Below are 17,265 nucleotides of genomic sequence, written 5' to 3' on the forward strand. Positions count from 1 at the left end.
GAGGAAGGAATCAATATGAACAGTGTGTAGGAAGGGACGTGAGGGAAAGGTTGAGAACCCCAAAACTAAACTATCTCACAGTATTCCAATAAAATTAATGAAAGCTGTAGTCGTAAGATCTCTCCTGTTGTCTTAAAATCTTTCTTTGGTGGTGGAGCAGTGGTTCAGTGTTGAGGAACAAGAAATGTTTCCATTCTACTTCCCACTGCATTCACCATGTTTGCCTGCAGTTCCTTGGGCATCACATAGGCAGGCTATAGAGTCTGTTGCACCAGGCTGTGATTGCTAAAAACTTCAGGAAACATAAGAAAAAAACCAAATTCCTGGGGTCTGCCCTACTCTTAGTCTGTATTGATTTCTCCCTTGGGCAATGTCCCAGAAGATGCCGGGCCAGGCTGACCCTTGATCTGATCCAATATGGATGATCCTGTGTGTTAAGAGGATACTGGACTGCAGATAAGGGGTAAGCCTGATTATGGAGGGGAGGCTCTGTATGAGATGAGGATAAAGCAGTGCAGCTCTGCCTGCAGTGTGCACAGGGAAAACTCTGAAATTTGGCATCGAGTGTCCCCAGCACGATCTGCCCAGGCTGCTGGTGGTGCAGAGATGCTAACAGCAGGACAGACTGGTGCCCTGTGCTGACTGCTTCTTCCTGAAAACTCAGCACAGCATTCCTTTTAAGGATGTCCAGTTGTTGGGAACTCAGTATTCTCCAAAGAGCTAAAGGAATTCATGTTTGTGACATTTGATGATTGGGCATCTGGGAGGCTTTGATGTGTGTTAGAACATGTATTTAGCTTCACTCGTTCAGCCAACAGTCCTACTGCAATAAGGGTTCACATCTTATTAAAGGTGTGTGAAGGGTTTGACAAAACCTCTGAAGGCCACAATAGTTCTTTCTCCAGGAGAAGCCAAAAAGGAAGAATTTGAAGTTTGATACTTCTGAACTTAGGAATGGAGATGAAGCAAAGTAAATTAAGAAAAAATAACAAAACAAAAGCTCCAAACTCCAAAGGCTGTTCCTTCATCAGCTGTGGGTCCTTCTTGTCTTTTACAGATGTCGGTTTCTATATAAATAAACAGTTTGCTCTTTAAAAATAATTGGTGATGACTCAATAGCTCACATTTATTATTGTGTATTTTAAATCTGCAGACTTCAGCAAGTCCAATTCTGTGCTATTTGGGAAAAAATAAAGGCTTTAATCATATTCGGGCCTGTTTTCCCTTTCATCTGGTGGTTAGTTTGCTTTTACAGATGAATGCAACTTTCTGAGCTGTGTGTTCTGGTTTTGAACCTGCTCGCTGACTTACCTAACTTTCCTTACACAGGGATTGTGATTTTCATTTTACCTTAACCGGCACTTGGCAGATAAAGTGGCAGATTTATAGACAATTCTACTTATTTTATTATATACCAATTGGCATTTATAGTACTCTGTCCTTAAAATTAAGTGCTTCGCTTCTATATAAAATGGGAAATAAGTGAGGTCACACAGCAATGCAGAGGTATTTTTTTGTTGTTGTTACACAGTAATTTCCCCAGGCAGATACTGAGTTAAAGGCCTTGACGCTGCTGTTGCTTGGGCAGTTGTGCTTTGCCTGTTGCTTGTTGCCACAAGGCTGTGGTACGGCTTTGCTCCTCATTTTAGTTAATGAGGAAGAAAGGTGGCGGAGCATGTGTCTGTGTGTGCGTAGACTGCATGGCATGAGACTCGTGGGCCCTCCACTCGGGAGGAGCTGAAGTATTGGATACTGTGGTATCCAGGCAGTATTTCCTATCCAAGGAGAATGTGACTTTTACAAGTGGAGCAAAATTTGGCTTCAGGACAGAAGTATCTACGAATAAATACTATTTATAGTTGTTTTTTTTTTTTTTTTTCCAGTCATTCACAGGTGTTATGCAAAGCAGTAACAACACAAAGGATAACTTGTTGCCCCGTACTGTGATAGTGTCTGTCCATAGAAGGTGTGCATGGGTGCATGCAAAAAACATTTTTTTACCCGCGCTATCCTAAACATATCTATGTCAACGGAAACAACTGTGTGTTATTTTTCACTTTCCTGGCGTCCTTGTTTCCTTACACCAGAGCTGCTTTTTGAGCCCTCCTCCTCTGCAGTGTGGCTTATTCAGGATCCCTGCTCTGAGTACAGAGCTGCTGCAAGCATCACCTTTAATATGGGCGGTGTTGCATTGCCTGAATCGATTCCTGGTTCATAATGCTGACATTTAACTGACTTCAGAGGTAACCGCCAACGTCTTTTGCAGAGTTAGTCCAGCTTTCATGTTTTAATAACTGTGAACAGCATAGAGCCCCAGGTAGGTTCCTTTCAAGGTAAATTCATTAGGGCAAAAAAGATCATTAGCTGCCGGTGATGGATTGTTTCTCAGTAAGATAAACACAAATTGAAACATGCTTTGAAGGCCACTGTAGGCTTGTTGTGATGACAAGGGGAACACGTATCCTGCTTATCCATTATATATGTTTTAAAAAGGGTCTTTGAAGACCAAAAAGTGCTGGAAATACACTGTCCTGTCCACTAATGAGCAGTGCAGTTAATGAGATATCTCAGAACTCCCTCCCTGTCCACCTACTTGCAGCATACTTATCTGAACTTCATCTGATTCTTTTCCAAGTGACATGTGGGTTTAGTCTCAGGATAGAGATACTGGAAGCAGTTCCCATCCACTTTGGTTGTTCAGGCACTCGTGCTGAGTGACAAGCACTAATGAAATTTGGGTCCCTACTATGCTTTATGATGAGCAGATCATGAGATGATCTCTGCCGTGGTATTTTCTACTTCAGTCTGTAGGATGAGAGAAGCTTGGTGATATCCTTTAATTTGTTGGAGAAATTTTGTATGAAGGAAAAAATGCTGTGTGGCACTATCCTCTCATGTACGAAAGAATGCTAGAAGCTTGGCTTGTCCATAAAGTCTGCTTTCCTGAAATCCCTTTGGGGGACTTGACAGGATTTGGGGATTGCTGCCTTGAGATCCTCTGGTAAGAGTTGTGCTCACAGGTACAGTTCTGGCAGCAGCTTCTGCATAGGAATAAGGGAGTCCTTCTTCCTTGGTTTATTAAACGAGAGATTGTACATACAGAAGTTTACTGAGAGAAGACTGCTCCTTTGGTAAAGAGCATCATCTTTCTGTGGCTTTTATTTGCTGTTTGCATTGGTATCCTGAAAATGTGCTTGCTTGAAAAAGTGTGTTCTGTCTTCTTCTAAGAAAAAAAGTATATATATGTTTGTCATTCTCCGTGTCTTATCTCTGTGCACAACTTCAGATAGGTAAAAAGATTTCTGAGCTGCTATGTTTCCAGAGTGCTGGTCCTGGAATATTTTCTCACAGGAAATATCTGTAGCATATGCCAATGGTAAGAGCTTGGCCTTACTCCTTGTGACTGGCAGTGACTAAGACACATGCAGTTTTAAGCTCAGAAAAAATCAATCGTGTTTCCTTTAATAAAGGAAGTTATTTAAGTCTAGCTAATGCGATTGTTTTGATTTTAAATTGACTAGGAGGCTGAACATTTTCATGTGAAGAGCTGGAACTCAGCCTTACTGAACAGCTTTTCTATAAAGGAGTGCAGCTGATGGTATCTGATTATGAAAGAGCTGGCGTACTTGCTAATAATGAAGCTTAAATGTATATGTATATATGTTGGTTTTAGGTTTCGTTTTCTCATATACCTCTTCAGATTCTCTCCGTTTCATCTTGTGAAAGTTTCTGAAAGCCAATTTGTAGGAAGAGACTGTCTTAACAGAAATCATGATCAGTTAATGCTTTTTCTACCAGAATTCTGTGTACATTCTTAATACTGACTGTAGCCGTCATAACATATTACCCAAGGATTTGGCAGATTTTTTGTTCCGTGAAGGCCATTAATTCAGGATAAACGATCTGCTAGATAACAAAGCATTAAGCTTCCTACAGGGACTTCTTGATGAAATCCAGGGATCTTTGTCATTCATAATGGACTTGGATTTAACCCTTCCCCTCGCTCTTTTGTTTTGTATGTTATTATGGTTTGTGAACACAGAAGAATAGACTTGGCAGAATATTGGGTTTTATTGTGTAATTATATTAAAAATACAAATGGAATTGCATCTGTTTACCTAATTCACTCGCTAAAATGAGGGTGGATAGGAGAAAAATGCTGTTAACTACAGCAGCTCATGGCGGCAGACTTTTTAACCCATAGTTTTCTGCATTGTAACATCACTGCTGTTTCATAGGTCCAGCACCTCCTGTGCAGCTGTGTCCAAAAGGACTGTTTGACACAGGATGAAATCGTAGGGCCATTGGAGTAAGTTCCTGTTCAATAATATTGCAAACTAAAATGCACGTTGTGTTGAACCTAAAGTAACCACACTAACTGATGTGAAATTGAGACATGCGGTTGTTTTTGTCATCCTGATCAGTGGCTGCAACCCCATGTGCTTCTCCCAGTGTCTCTGTGCAAGTGTGTCAGTGGGAATTAAAGTAAGATCAGGAAGCAATTGTGAGGAAAACTGTAGATCTGAATAGGTGTTTGAATGCAGAATCTGTCCAGTGAGTGTTGACTCCATAATATAGGCAATATATAATGATTTAAGTTGTGTTGGTGGGATTTGAAGGCCTGTAAGCAATCAGGATGCTGATTGAAGGTCTCATCCAAACTGCATCCCAGCAAGAGACCAGCCTACCCTGCACCTTGCTGCTTACAGCTGTGTGTTAGTGCTGTAGGCAGCTGCCTATGGGTTTTTTGTCTGGCAGTCCCAAAAGTGCTGGACTTGCTGTGCACTCATAGCAGCAAATGTGCTGCTTAGGGAGTTTCAGTAGCAGTAGCATTGCTGTGGGAAACAGTGAGATAAATACCGAGTTAGCATGAAATGTTCAGGAGCTGGTGATCCTAACATTGCTTTCTGCACAGAAGTTCAGCAGAATATTTCTGTGCGGGCTGACAGATTGACTGGTAATTCTGCTTCACTGGTAAGAACTGGTGGGTTAACACCACTCCATAGGTTCAGGATCTGGAGAAAAACGGATTGATAGTTTCAAAGAGTAGTTTGTTTTCTGAAATATCATTGAACGTGTGCTATAAATGTGTAGTGTGAGTATTTAAAAACCAAGAAGATGTGCAATATCCAGACTATATGGAACAAGATTAAAAACAAAAGAAAACAAAAAAACTTTAACAACAATGAAACAACAACAAAACAAGTTTTGAGATGGTAGAAACTTTTAGGAATCACTTGGAGCCAAAATAGCACCTCTGGCAAAGCGGGAGCGAGGGTGGGAGGCTCAGGCGTCTCCCTCTTTCTCAGCTCTGCTCCCTCCCTGGCCCTTTCCATTCCAGCAAGCATCAGAGCCTTCAGGGTGATTGCATGGAGGAGTATCTGATGCCTGAAGGCAGCAGAAGCTGTGCTCAAAGGAGTAACTTTTATTCATGCTGTCTGACATCCAGGGTCGGAGCAAATCATAGAATCATAGAATCATAGAATGGCCTGGGTTGAAGAGGACAACAATAATCATCTAGTTTCAACCCCCCTGCTATGTGCAGGGTTGCCATCCACTAGGCCAGGATGCCCAGAGCCACATCCAGCCTGGATGCAGGGAGATCACAGGGCAAGTGCAGGTGGTGGTGAGAGAAGCGTGGGAGATGAGGGGCACCAGATTTTATGGGCCACCAGGTTTTGGGAGCTGAATTTGCTCTTCTCTGGGCTGGGATACTTTTACTTCAATTTTAATTAAAGACCCCATTTCCTTTTGCTGTTGCTACTGTATTATTCATATATGTGTGTTTTTAGTAATGCAGTGTATTACCATTCTTCACACAGAGTGGATGTTTAAAATGTCCAAATATGCACGTTGTGTTGAAACTAAAATGACCACACTAACTGATGTTAAATTGGTACATGCAGTTGTTTCCTTCTGCAAATACCTGAGTATTAGGATGCTAAGGCAGAAGTTAGGACTGTTTCACATAAATAAAGCATTCCACGTAATAGAAGTTTGGAGAAGTACGGAAATGAATAAAAATACGGTATGCTGCACGAGGGCGTTGCTGAAGGCTGATTTGTTTCCTGTAACGTGTGTGAAAATCCCCTGGAGACCAGAACAAGTTATTCATGGTGAGAGTTCTCTGACATTTCAAAGCGGACTGTGACACTGAAACAAATTGCATGTCCCTGTGCTGCATTTGTAAAAGGACTTCGTGCAGTTGAGAGCTGTACCCAGGAAGCTCTAAATATATACATTTTGAAAGGAGTTGGGAATGTAGGGGAATATGGAAGGCATTTTGTTTGGGACCATCGGCTTTTAAAATTGTATGTCTCTGCTTGGAATATAAATTTAATAGAAAAATCAAATTTTAGGATGGGACAACGGGAATCTGACTATCAGACATAGCAACGTCTCTGACCCACAAGTAGAATTATTCCCTAGAACAATAATTAACAGAGTTCTCTAATGGCAAAAAAAGGCAACAGCGTTCACTAGATTAGTCAGAAATTGTTACTGATTTATTTGGTACTGATACAGAAGGAAATTAGTTGATGCTGATACTGAAGGCCTTATTAAATTACTGGGAATGATTATTTGATGGATAGAGATGTGATTTTCCCATATTGGAATTAATTTAAATACTATGGAGGCAGGGACATAGTACAAAAAGTCACAAAAACTCTTTGTATGGAGTTTGTGTTTTGTCCAAATCAAAGTTGAACCAATGTGGTGGTGGTCTCTTGCCCATTCGCTGTGTTTGACTTTATTTTGTTGTTTTGTTTGTTTGTTTGTTTTTATTCTTTAATTGTAATCAGTGGAGTCAACAGAAACAGAATAATCCATCTTGATAAGACTTCCTTCTGCCCGTATCAAGTTGGACAAAGTCCACTGAAGAGAAATATGGATGGCAGAGGTATGGCCATCAGAGACTTCCTGGTAGTAAGGTAACTCCAGGATGAAGTGAGGTTGTAACCCAGGCCCTTTATCCTATCAAGACATAGCTGTTTGGGTCGTCAGCCAGCAGCTCCCAAATCGTATGTTCACTACTCAAGACACAGAGATGATATAAAGATTATTAAATGTATCTTCAATGGCTGGAAAAAGGACCTAAGGAACTTAATTCAGAAAAACTCTAAAGTTATAAAGATGATGTTACCTGTTGGGTTCCAGACTCCTGGATCACACAAGGGAGGTTCTTCTTGCAGAACAAAGTACATCGTAAACAGTGACCTCAAGTAAGTATCAGCCCAGGCCTACTCCCTGGACAGCACAAGTGTCTGCTTTATTAGTGGGAATTTATTGGTCCAGAAAGTCACTAGTTAATTCTCAGGATATTATATAAAAATCTGCTTATCTGGCTAAATTACTGGTCAAAACATTATGGTACTTAATGGGCAAAGGATGAATTCTGCCCAAGTTGCTGACCCATGACTCAATTTCATGTAGCAGTTGCTGCACTGACTGAATTGCACTCTACTAAGTGATCTGGAAACAGCAATGAAAATTAAGTATTTATAAAGACGTATTTAATTCCCATCTGCTTTGTCACAGGCTTAACTAAATGCCTGTTCGTCACATGCCCAGACTCACTGGGTCTGGAAGTTGCTCTGTTGCAGGATTTTGATGGGATCCAGCAAATGTGTTCTTTAGTAATTGAAAGGAAGCCCTCAGGACATGGTGTTGCTATTACCTACTGCAAGGCTAGTTCTTCTGGTTCCTAAGCACGTGTGTTGATGATTGATAGCAGGGGAGGAACATGAAATTTGGTTCTGTGGAGTATCCTTACTGATACTCCCTCATACATCTTTATTCTGGTACCCAACCTAAAATGTCAATAATAGACTCCTTTCTGTATCTGGAGAAAATCTGATTCTTTTTTGCATTATTTGTGTATGTAACAAAAAACAGTGCAAAGTTTCAGTTCTGTTCTAGAAGTTTTAATGAGATAATAGGAAATGCTATTAAATAATTTTAATGTGACTGTGCATAATAAAATCCTGAGTAATGACTTGTCCTCTGAAAGCACATTTAAAGAATCAAGTTAAGAATAATGCTAATATAAGCTAATGTGAATGTGTTGGCAATGATCACACTGATCAGTGGAGCTTTGAAGCGCTGTTCCCATTAGAGGGAATTAATGGATTTAATCAGAATAACAGGAAACAGTTTTGGGAAAAAAAAACACATCTTTTCTCAAATAGAACTCAATAAAATATAAGAATTTGTTTTTTATTTCAACTGTTTTTCCCTTGTGAATTTGCAAATATTGTACTTGCCTGTAAAATAAGTTGACAAGGTTTGTGATTTCATAGATGTTGCATGGTGCTTCATAAAACTGTATAATTAGAAAGAAAAACAGTCTTTCTGAATTCTGGTTTTACTTGGGCAAAAGTTGCTTTGGAAGTAACAGGTAGCAAGAAAGGAATTCCAAATTCACGAGGTTATCAGCCTCCATACTTGGGTGTGAGCACATGGTTTGATTCTGATTGTGCTCCGGCTCCTGGTTGTCACTCCCCAAGCTCTTTTGGAAAGAGATTTAACCTCGAAGATCTTCTACAGCTGAGATGATGGGCAGAGTGCCAGATAAGCTGTCATCTGCTCACCGGGCACAGCTGGGAGGAGAAGGAGCACTCATTATCTGTGCTTATATCCACACCAACCCTGTAAAAAGACAATGCAGCAGCAGGGGTCTGAATTTAGTGGTGCTATGCAATTACAGTGCTGAAATTTGAAATTGTTTTTGTGGATGCTGTGGTAAAGCTTACTGTGCTGTAGTGATTACACTGACGTCAGTGAACAAAAGCAGTTGATCTATTTAAATGGCCCAGGTCCAGTGTCTCCGGCACTGGAATAAAAGACATCACAACGTATCTCTTTATATCAAGTGCCTCCCTCCCACCTTTTCTGTCACTTTTCTGTCACTTGCAGCCTCTCTTTAGCCATTTTGTCCTGCTTTAAGCAAAGCCACTCACAGAAGTGAGAACATTTTTTTGTGCTGTTTTTGCTCAGAATAGGAATGCTGTTTCCCTCCGTATGTTTCAGGGCTGTTGCTGTGGGCCTCCAAAGAAATACTAACTCAAGAAGAATGACTGAATCTTGTGAGATCAATCAATCTCCCTCCAAAGAGCAAATGGAGTACATTGTATGGATGATAATGAGGTCAAATGTTGAATGGAGATTTGTTTAAAAATGTAATCCCTTTTCAAAATTCCTACAACTTACCGTTTTACCCCCAGTTATGCAAATGCAAATGTATTTGACTTCAGAGGAACTGCTAATCCTACTGTCAGGCAGTTTTTGTTGCGCAGGCAGCAATGTAAAATGATGCGGAGGCTCATAATGTTGTCAGAAATCTGGTAAGCTTTCTTCCTGCTCCCTGTAATCTTTAGGGACCAGACTCGCTCTCTTTTATTGAACATATATCTACGTCAGTGGCAGAAGCTAGACACAGGGCTGCTGTGCATCGGATCTGTGTTTTCTCATCTGCCAGCTGTCTTTGCAGCAGAACTTCAAGTCTTGTGGCCACAGGTAGAAATGGGCTTGAATAGGAATAGAGGCTTTCTCCTGGGACTTTCCAGCCTTTTGGTGGGAATTAAAGGTTTAGTGGGGCAACTGAGGAAAAATAATCTTTCTTTATTTTTTTCTGTGTTCACACGGTCTTCTCTATGAAAGAGGTTATCTTCAAAACACCTTATATATTTGGATGATCATAAACCTTCTTTGAATTAAATACATTCCCTTAAACTCCAAAAATGAGCAAACTATGTTTGAAGAGATAAAGAGGATAAAATGCGTGGCACACTGTTGTGTATAGGAAATCAAGAATGCCAGAGAAGGCTGACAGAGCACATCTGCACTGTCTGTGACAATAACCAAAATTGTCTCGGTGCTACACGTTGTCAGTGGGATCCAGAAGTACGGCATCTCTGCACCTGGTGTGTCGCAGGGCAGGAGAACAGAGATTCCATTCCGTCCCTTGAAAATGATGCCAAATATTTGCTGCCTTTATTTCCTCCCAAATCAGTGTTCTATCATGAAGTTGAGCACCAACTGGAAAATTCATTGTTCTGTGATTATTGCCAGTGTTACTGATTGTCTCTTGATTATTCACTGGTTCCTGTTTAGGTGTTTACAACGTGATGATAGCAAGCAGATTTCTTGTCCACTTTAGTTAGAACAAATTCAAATGAAAATCCCGATTCTGTCCTGTTCTTGACCTGTCCAGTAAACTTCCAACTGTCATGGATGAAAGTAGTTCCATTCATGACTATATACAGGTGTGTATTTAACATGACTGCCGTGAAAGGTAATTTGACAGCTGACACTGGGGCAGAACTTGACCTGCAAAATCCTGATTGATGAGTAAGCGTCTAACATGACTTCCAGCTTCCAGCTCAACTGTTCTAGCAATTAAAAGCATCCTTATGTTTGTTTGGAAATGATAAAAGGAGAATTTGGAAGTCACTGGGAATACAGTAAACATGGAATCTTGTCTTGTCAGAACGCATTTTACTACTGTGTGGTTTTATTTTTTAGATGACAAATTGCTATAATACTTCAAGCACAACTGCAGATTTGTAGTCTGAAGCTTTTTGCTTAGCTACAAAGAATACCAAGTATTGAACCTGAGTTAAATATTGCAGCCATGTGGTAATTAGCTGATGTTAAAAGAATCAGTTGACATTTGTTTTCCCAGACTCTCAAGTGGGAGAGCCAGGGATGAAAGTGTTTGTCCTCTATCCTGTGCTGGATGGAGACCTGATGTCCTCTGGTCACGTTCCAGGAAAGCTGAGACATGGTAACGATGTTTTAGCTTGAACGGGACTGAATGGGGTTTGTCTGATAGACCTGGCTGAGGGGAGATTGGTATATGACAAAAACAAGGACTTAGTGAAGGGGAGTGCAAGAAGGGCTTGCCTCCAGCTAGCTAGAGGAGGGAGATGCCATGGGGGATTGGCTACAGAGTATTTCAGGTTTCTTCCAAATTTCTGCAGGATAACAAAGAGCCTCTGAAGAAAGGACTGTAAGCTACTTCCTACTTAGCAAAATTCTATGAAAGCTGTAAATCCTGGTCCTGTTGCTAGCTGCTTGCTAGCAGTGACTGTAACTCTTCCATGTTACAGCCTCTCAGTGCTCTCCAGAGGGAAAGGATGGGGTCTGTGGCAGTTCACCCTTGGATGCACAAGTGAATGTTGGTGCTTAGGTGCAGAGGGCAGAAACAAGGCACTCATTTTGCAGCACTGACTTCCTGCTGTGCTTGTTATATGGGCTTATTTGCCATAAAAAATGTGCAATGTGTTCGGTGCTGCTATTTGTCATACAGTGTTGATAATGATAAATAGCAGTGATACTATGTATAATGTAATAAAATACTAAAATTCTGATAATGATTAGCATATTGTAAAGTGTGGAAGGTTTCTCAAGAGTGTTTTATGTTCAGAAAGTGGGATTCTTTAGTGCAGTTGTCAGTACTAGGTTCTTGTGATTGTGTTATACACTATGTAAAAGAAATAAGCATTATGTTAAGTGTAAGATATCTGTCCCTTCACCATGTACCAACAACAGTGTTGTGGTAACTGGCAAATAGATTTTAGCCGTCCCCTTAGATTTCTGTATTTTTCCAAAAGTCTTTACATGTTTGATTCTCTCATCCCAAAGACATACAGAATCTTTTCTTTTTCTTCTCCTCTATAGGATTCCTATTTGCATGATTAATATGTTGCTTGAATACTGTGAAGAGGATCTCTGTTTAACTCTGAGATCCATGTGGACTCTCATCACTGATGTTTTATAAACTGTTTTAGGCTCTTCTTAATGTTTAAACAAACAAATACGAGTGGGTTTTTTTGGTTGGTTTGTTTGTTTTTTTTTGCAGTGTTGTGGTTGACTTTTCCTAAGGGAAAGATGTTAACTTCTCAGTGCAGGCATGCTGTAATGAAATAGTTCTTTCCTTGTGGTCCTGGCACAAATTTGTCTTGATTGATGTTTTTGCTGAAAGTAATGTGATTGTGATAATTTATGTGAGCTGGGGTAAATGTGAGTCAGCTCTGGCTGTTCTGGGGAGCATAAATATCTGCTAAACTCCTTAGTGTTCTGCTTCTTGCAGATATAACAAGCAGAAAGTGCCAATTTCTTATGTGCACCAGAGCTGCTATGCTGCACAAACATCAGCAGTGCACAGTGGGAAGAATGTCTGTGAGGAACTTTGGTAATTGCTAAGCCTGAAGGCTGGGAGAGCCTGCAATACAACCAGCAAAAATTGATCAGCGAGAGGCTTGGCTAATTTTGCAGCTGGTACTCATGAAAAAAAATCACATCGCCAAACTTTCCCTTGTATTTGACGTGTGTGCCCCAAGGGCACTGTAGGTTGGACACAGATCAATATTACTGTGAGCTTGCTTTTTCAAGCTGTGGTTCTGATCCTGTGTGCTGCCATGACTGTAATATTTGGTCAGTACGAACACCACATAATTATATCAGCAATTAACATGTGTCAATACATAGAGAGAATTTATTTGAAGACTTCAGGCAGGTTGGATTTTGTACCGGAATCCTGGATCAAATGTATGAAGCTTTTACATGCAGCCAGACAGGCAGTTCAGCCTGTAGTCTGTATTTAGAAAACAGTGTTGTTATCTACAATAATCATTAGAGCTGATAGTCTTTTAGGAATGCAATATTATTTTCTGACTGGCTGCCACGTACTGCAGCAATCAAATGAGTTTTCCTCCAATCTCAGGCCTGTTTCAGATCTTTTCAATTGAAAGGAATTCCTGTTTCTGGGGTTATCGTAATCTCGGTTTTTATAACCTGTGTGTTTTCAGTGAAATTGTAGAGGGACTTGCTTGCAATACGGCCATACAGCAGCACTTTGGCCATGTTGTGTGTTCTGTTTCTGAGCCTTTAGACAGGCGGAGTCTTTGTTGGTCTGTGCCTGTTTTTCTGCCTTGAGAAAGAACAAAAACTGCCAGGAAGAAAGATATTCATCCTAAGGGTAGACTCCAGTTACATTAAATAGAATAGCAGGCACTCAGAGATGGGACTGGAAGGCAGCCAAAAGGACACTGTGAAATTTTTCAATAGTCTGTCCCTATGTCTGTCTTCTAGTGATCGACAGAGTATGTAATTTCAACCTTCAAACTATTCACCACATCCAAAAGGAAGTGAATGCTGCTCAGGCTCTATTTTAAACAGTGCTGTAACCTAGATGAGAAGATACTCAAGCGTTGTTCTATTGTTGCAGTAAATCATTGCAGATAGTACTACTTAGTAGCCTAAATAAATTGTCCTTTCGACTGTCTTGCATCTGTTCTGTAAAGAAAAAAAAAATGGGTTCTGACTAGTGGATATTGCATAATTTCCTTGAGTGTTGTGATTAAGAACTTCTCAGATGCCTGTTGCTGCTGTGGTGATAGCTGGAGGTGATCAGCCTGGAGTTAGCGTGTGAAGTCATGTTTGGAGATGTTAGTGTGGTTATGAGACCAACTGGCCTCGCTTGTAATGTCTGTAAATGGGTTTAATGATAGGCTGTTTCTGCTTTATGAAAATCTCTCAGATTTATGTATGTAAAGGCAGATGGCCTGTTACTTACTGCAAGATTAGTCTCACCAACATCCAGCAATTTCATGTGTTTCTCTGTAGTTGCATCTATTTCTGCCTGGAGAGACATCTCTTTGTCGTGTTCTTCTTCGTGAGGCATAACCCATTGAACCTGGTGCTGCTACAGGAGCTTCCTCTCAGTAGAAGGGAAATCAGAACCGGATCCGTTATCATGCGGTGTCAGGCACTGCTGTTCCCTCCCAGTGGAATCTGTACACTGATCTTCTACAGGAGAGGAGAGGGAACTTTAAAAACTCTGCATTTTAGTGACAGCAGTGATAAGAGTGTACATATTATATATGTGTATATAAGTATATGTATGTACAAACTCGTTATTCAGATGGTTCCTTAATAAAAGACTCATTTTTACTGTCAAATATTTGGGATCTTCTCTGTTAAAATGCATGCATTCTAGTATTTATTTAGTGTGTTGTTTGTGTTTTCTTTCCTACTGAAGTGTATAGTTTTATTGACAAAATGGTAACACCCTCACTCCTTCTTTGTATACATAATAGGGGGTAAATAGTTCTTTCAGTAAGTGGAAAAGCAAAGAGAATGGAGGTGCCCTGTGTGGATATGTTATAAATGTGAATAAGCAAAGGCAGTGTTCAGATTCAGGAAAGAGAGCTGTAGGATTCAGGAGCTGAAAATCAGATACAATAGTAACAAATACAGGTTCAGTTACAGCTAAATAGTGATTTCTCAAAGCTTTTGATATGTTTTATTCTCAGGCTGTCACAATTTAAGCTGCTGTGTTTTACAGCTTGCTGTCAAACTACATAGAAGGTAATTCATCTGCAGAAAGCCCTGTGGTCCCTCTTTAGACCATGGACAGTTCCTGAGAGGGCCAGTAAGTATGGCACTCAGTATGATATATATGAGGTATTGCAGAAATGTAGTCTTGTCTCGAGTCCCCAGCTACTACAGGTGGCATTTAGGAAGAGCAGCAGTTATCACCGCAAGTAGTCCATTAGCTTCAACAGAATCTCCATTGGTGCATCCAAAGGTAAAATATGTCCTTCCACTTTTTCACTAAATGTAGATCAGGCTGCATTTTGTAGTGCTAAAAAATGTGCAGATTTATGATATGTTGGAAGCTGAAACAGTCTTCAGGCCAGATAGTTTAACCCAGCGAAATATCATACATGATTGGCAGATAGAGCCATGTAATACCCACCTTTAGTTTGGTATTTGGTTAAAATGTTAGAATATTGCACTCTGGCTCAGACTTCTCTCAGTCAACGTCCTTGTGCAGTCTGTAGTTTATAGGGATCTATGAGATGAAAATAATGATGTTTCCTGTAGTGTGGATGATGCATCTTGCTTGCAAGGGGCTCCTGGGCATCCACCATCCCAAGAATCCTTCAGGAAGCCAGGGTGTGTAGGCCTGAAGGTGCAACTTCTTTTACAGTTTGGGATGAAATGCCTATACAGTTTTCTAACTCCTTTATAACTTCTTTTATAACTTCTTTTATAACTTTTTAAAGGCATTTACTTGGTCATCAATACTACTTCTCTTAGGGTTTTGTGGTTTGGTTGTGGGGGTTTTTTTTTTGGCATTTTTTTAAGGAACATAAATGGTATCTAAGCATTTTGTGGTTTTCATGCTTCTGAGGTCAGATTCAAAATATGATGATTGAGAAGTATATTTTTTTTATACATTCAACTGTTTCTCCTCTTAATTGGTCCTTTACACTCCCCTTGTAGGAACTTTTTATCGTTGGTCCTTTTTTTTCCTCTAAGAAAGGAGAGAGCTGTTAGTGTTCTGTAGAAAAGCAGAGACTGGCTGGACCTTGAAAGTGTCAGTAGATAACTCTCCAGGTATTTTCTATGTATGACACCATATTCATTGTAGCCCAGAAGTTCCGGCCTCTTGAACATTGATTTTCTCTATTGATTAGCTCATATGCATTTAAAGCTTTATCATTTCTATCAAAATAGGATTAATCTCTTATTTCAGAGGAACTTTCCTGGCTAACAGGATGAGTGAGGTGATTGTCCCCTTCTGCTGTGCCTTCATGATGCCCCATCTGGAGTATTGCATCCTTGTCTAGGGCCCCCAGTTCAATAAAGATGTGGGGCTTTTGGAATGAGTCTAGAGGAAGGCTGTGAAGATGCTCACAGGGCTGGAGTACCTCTCCTACAAAGACAGGCTGAGGTATCTGAATTTGTTCAGTCTGGAGAGGAGGAGACTCCAGGGAGACCTCATGTAGCCTTTCAGTAGCTGAAGGAGGCCTTACAGGAAAGAGGGTCTCTTTTTGAGTGAGTGTTGTGATAGGACAAGAGATAACGGCTTTAAACAAGAGTAGATGAGGTTTAGATTAGATATGAGGAAGAAATTCTTCACAGTGAGGGTGGTGAGGCACTGGCACAGGCTGCCCAGAGAAGCCGTGGATGCGCCATCCCTGGAGGCATTTAAGGCCAGATTGGGCAGCCTGATCTGGTGGGTGGCAGCCCTGCCCATAGCAGGGGGTTGGAACTCAGCTGTCTCTAAGGTTCCTTGCAACCCAAACCATTCAGTAATTCTGTGATTCTGTTAAGGCAATTCTAAAAACACCCTTAATGTTTCTTCAGCCAAGATTGTACTAGAAATACTGTAGTTGTACTGGTATCATGTGATACCACTGCAGTACAAACCCCTTGGGGAGGGGAACGCAAACCAACTCATAGCAGAAGTCCTGCCAGGTGCTTCTTGCTGTGGAACTACTATTAGAAATATTTGAAGGCAATTCTCCTGGGCTTTGTTTTTCTAATATATTTTCTGTTTTTCAGTTTTACATCTAATGTTGCTACATTTATAACACTGAAGAAGCTGACAGAGTAATTGAAAGAAAACATCTTTAAATTGCTTATCTATCATGCTTGTTTTCAGCCAATAAATGCACCTGTGGATTGATACACTTGGGTATACAGGTAGCGCAGCTCCGGGCAATACAACTTATTCTGAAGAAAACGTTTGTGTAATTAACCTTACAAGCAAGTTTTGGTTTTGTGATTGGCATTTGAACTATTGCTTTGTTATAGGCAACAATAACTTTGTGCAGCACCTCCAAAGAATCAGAAAGCCCCAGCTTCAGATGCTTCGTGGGAAAGATGCCCTATCTGATAAAAGCAGGAATTAAGGAGCTGATTAGCACCTGACAGGATAAAACTCTCTTAATTGTCTCTGTCTGTTTCAAGCCGCTGAAACTATTTCTGCTGACACTTCGAGTGTTTGCTTTATAGTGCTTGTCCTTAATTCACTGGGATTGTGCTTTCCTAGACTGAAACTTTAAAGTTATATTCTCAAAACTATAGTGTGTTTTTTTCTTTTTTCTGTCAGCATGAGATTAATCTTCCTGTTAGGCTTTTCCTGTTCTTAAATTTATCTCTGGTCTGTAGCCATTTTCTTATTAATGTGAAATTTACACTATTTTATGCTTCAAAGTAAGTGGTATTTTAGTTGGAATGGAAAAAAAAATCCATTGTGAATGAGCTGATGGGATACTATGCCAAAAACCAGTGAGCTATCTCATTAAAAGCTTATCCCTGTTTCTAGAGGCAGTCTAATTTCAATCAGTAGTATTAAGAACAGGAGATATAATTAGAATATAGGTCACTAATTAGTGAAGATTTCATTTCATATACACGCTCGTATACTTAGGGTAATATAGTGATATGGTCTGATATCAGTGATAT

General features: G+C 40.3%; 1 protein-coding gene across 13 annotated transcripts in view; it reads left to right on the top strand.

Annotated features, from left to right (window-relative positions):
- OXR1 (oxidation resistance 1) overlaps positions 1–17,265 on the top strand; it is a 245,380-nt gene that overhangs the window by 45,031 nt on the left and 183,084 nt on the right. The window contains exons 3-4 of one of the 13 annotated variants that reach the window (XM_046928711.1): positions 4,239–4,309; positions 6,804–7,223. The exons of 11 other annotated variants lie outside the window; for them this stretch is intronic. The gene's annotated coding sequence lies outside the window, so the exon portion shown is untranslated. The remainder of the gene's footprint in view (positions 1–4,238; positions 4,310–6,803; positions 7,224–17,265) is intronic. One more of the 13 variants, XM_046928728.1, reaches the window with a different exon arrangement.

The sequence above is a fragment of the Gallus gallus genome, chromosome 2 (genome assembly GCF_016699485.2).
Source record: "Gallus gallus isolate bGalGal1 chromosome 2, bGalGal1.mat.broiler.GRCg7b, whole genome shotgun sequence".
NCBI classification, from domain to species: Eukaryota; Metazoa; Chordata; class Aves; order Galliformes; family Phasianidae; genus Gallus; species Gallus gallus.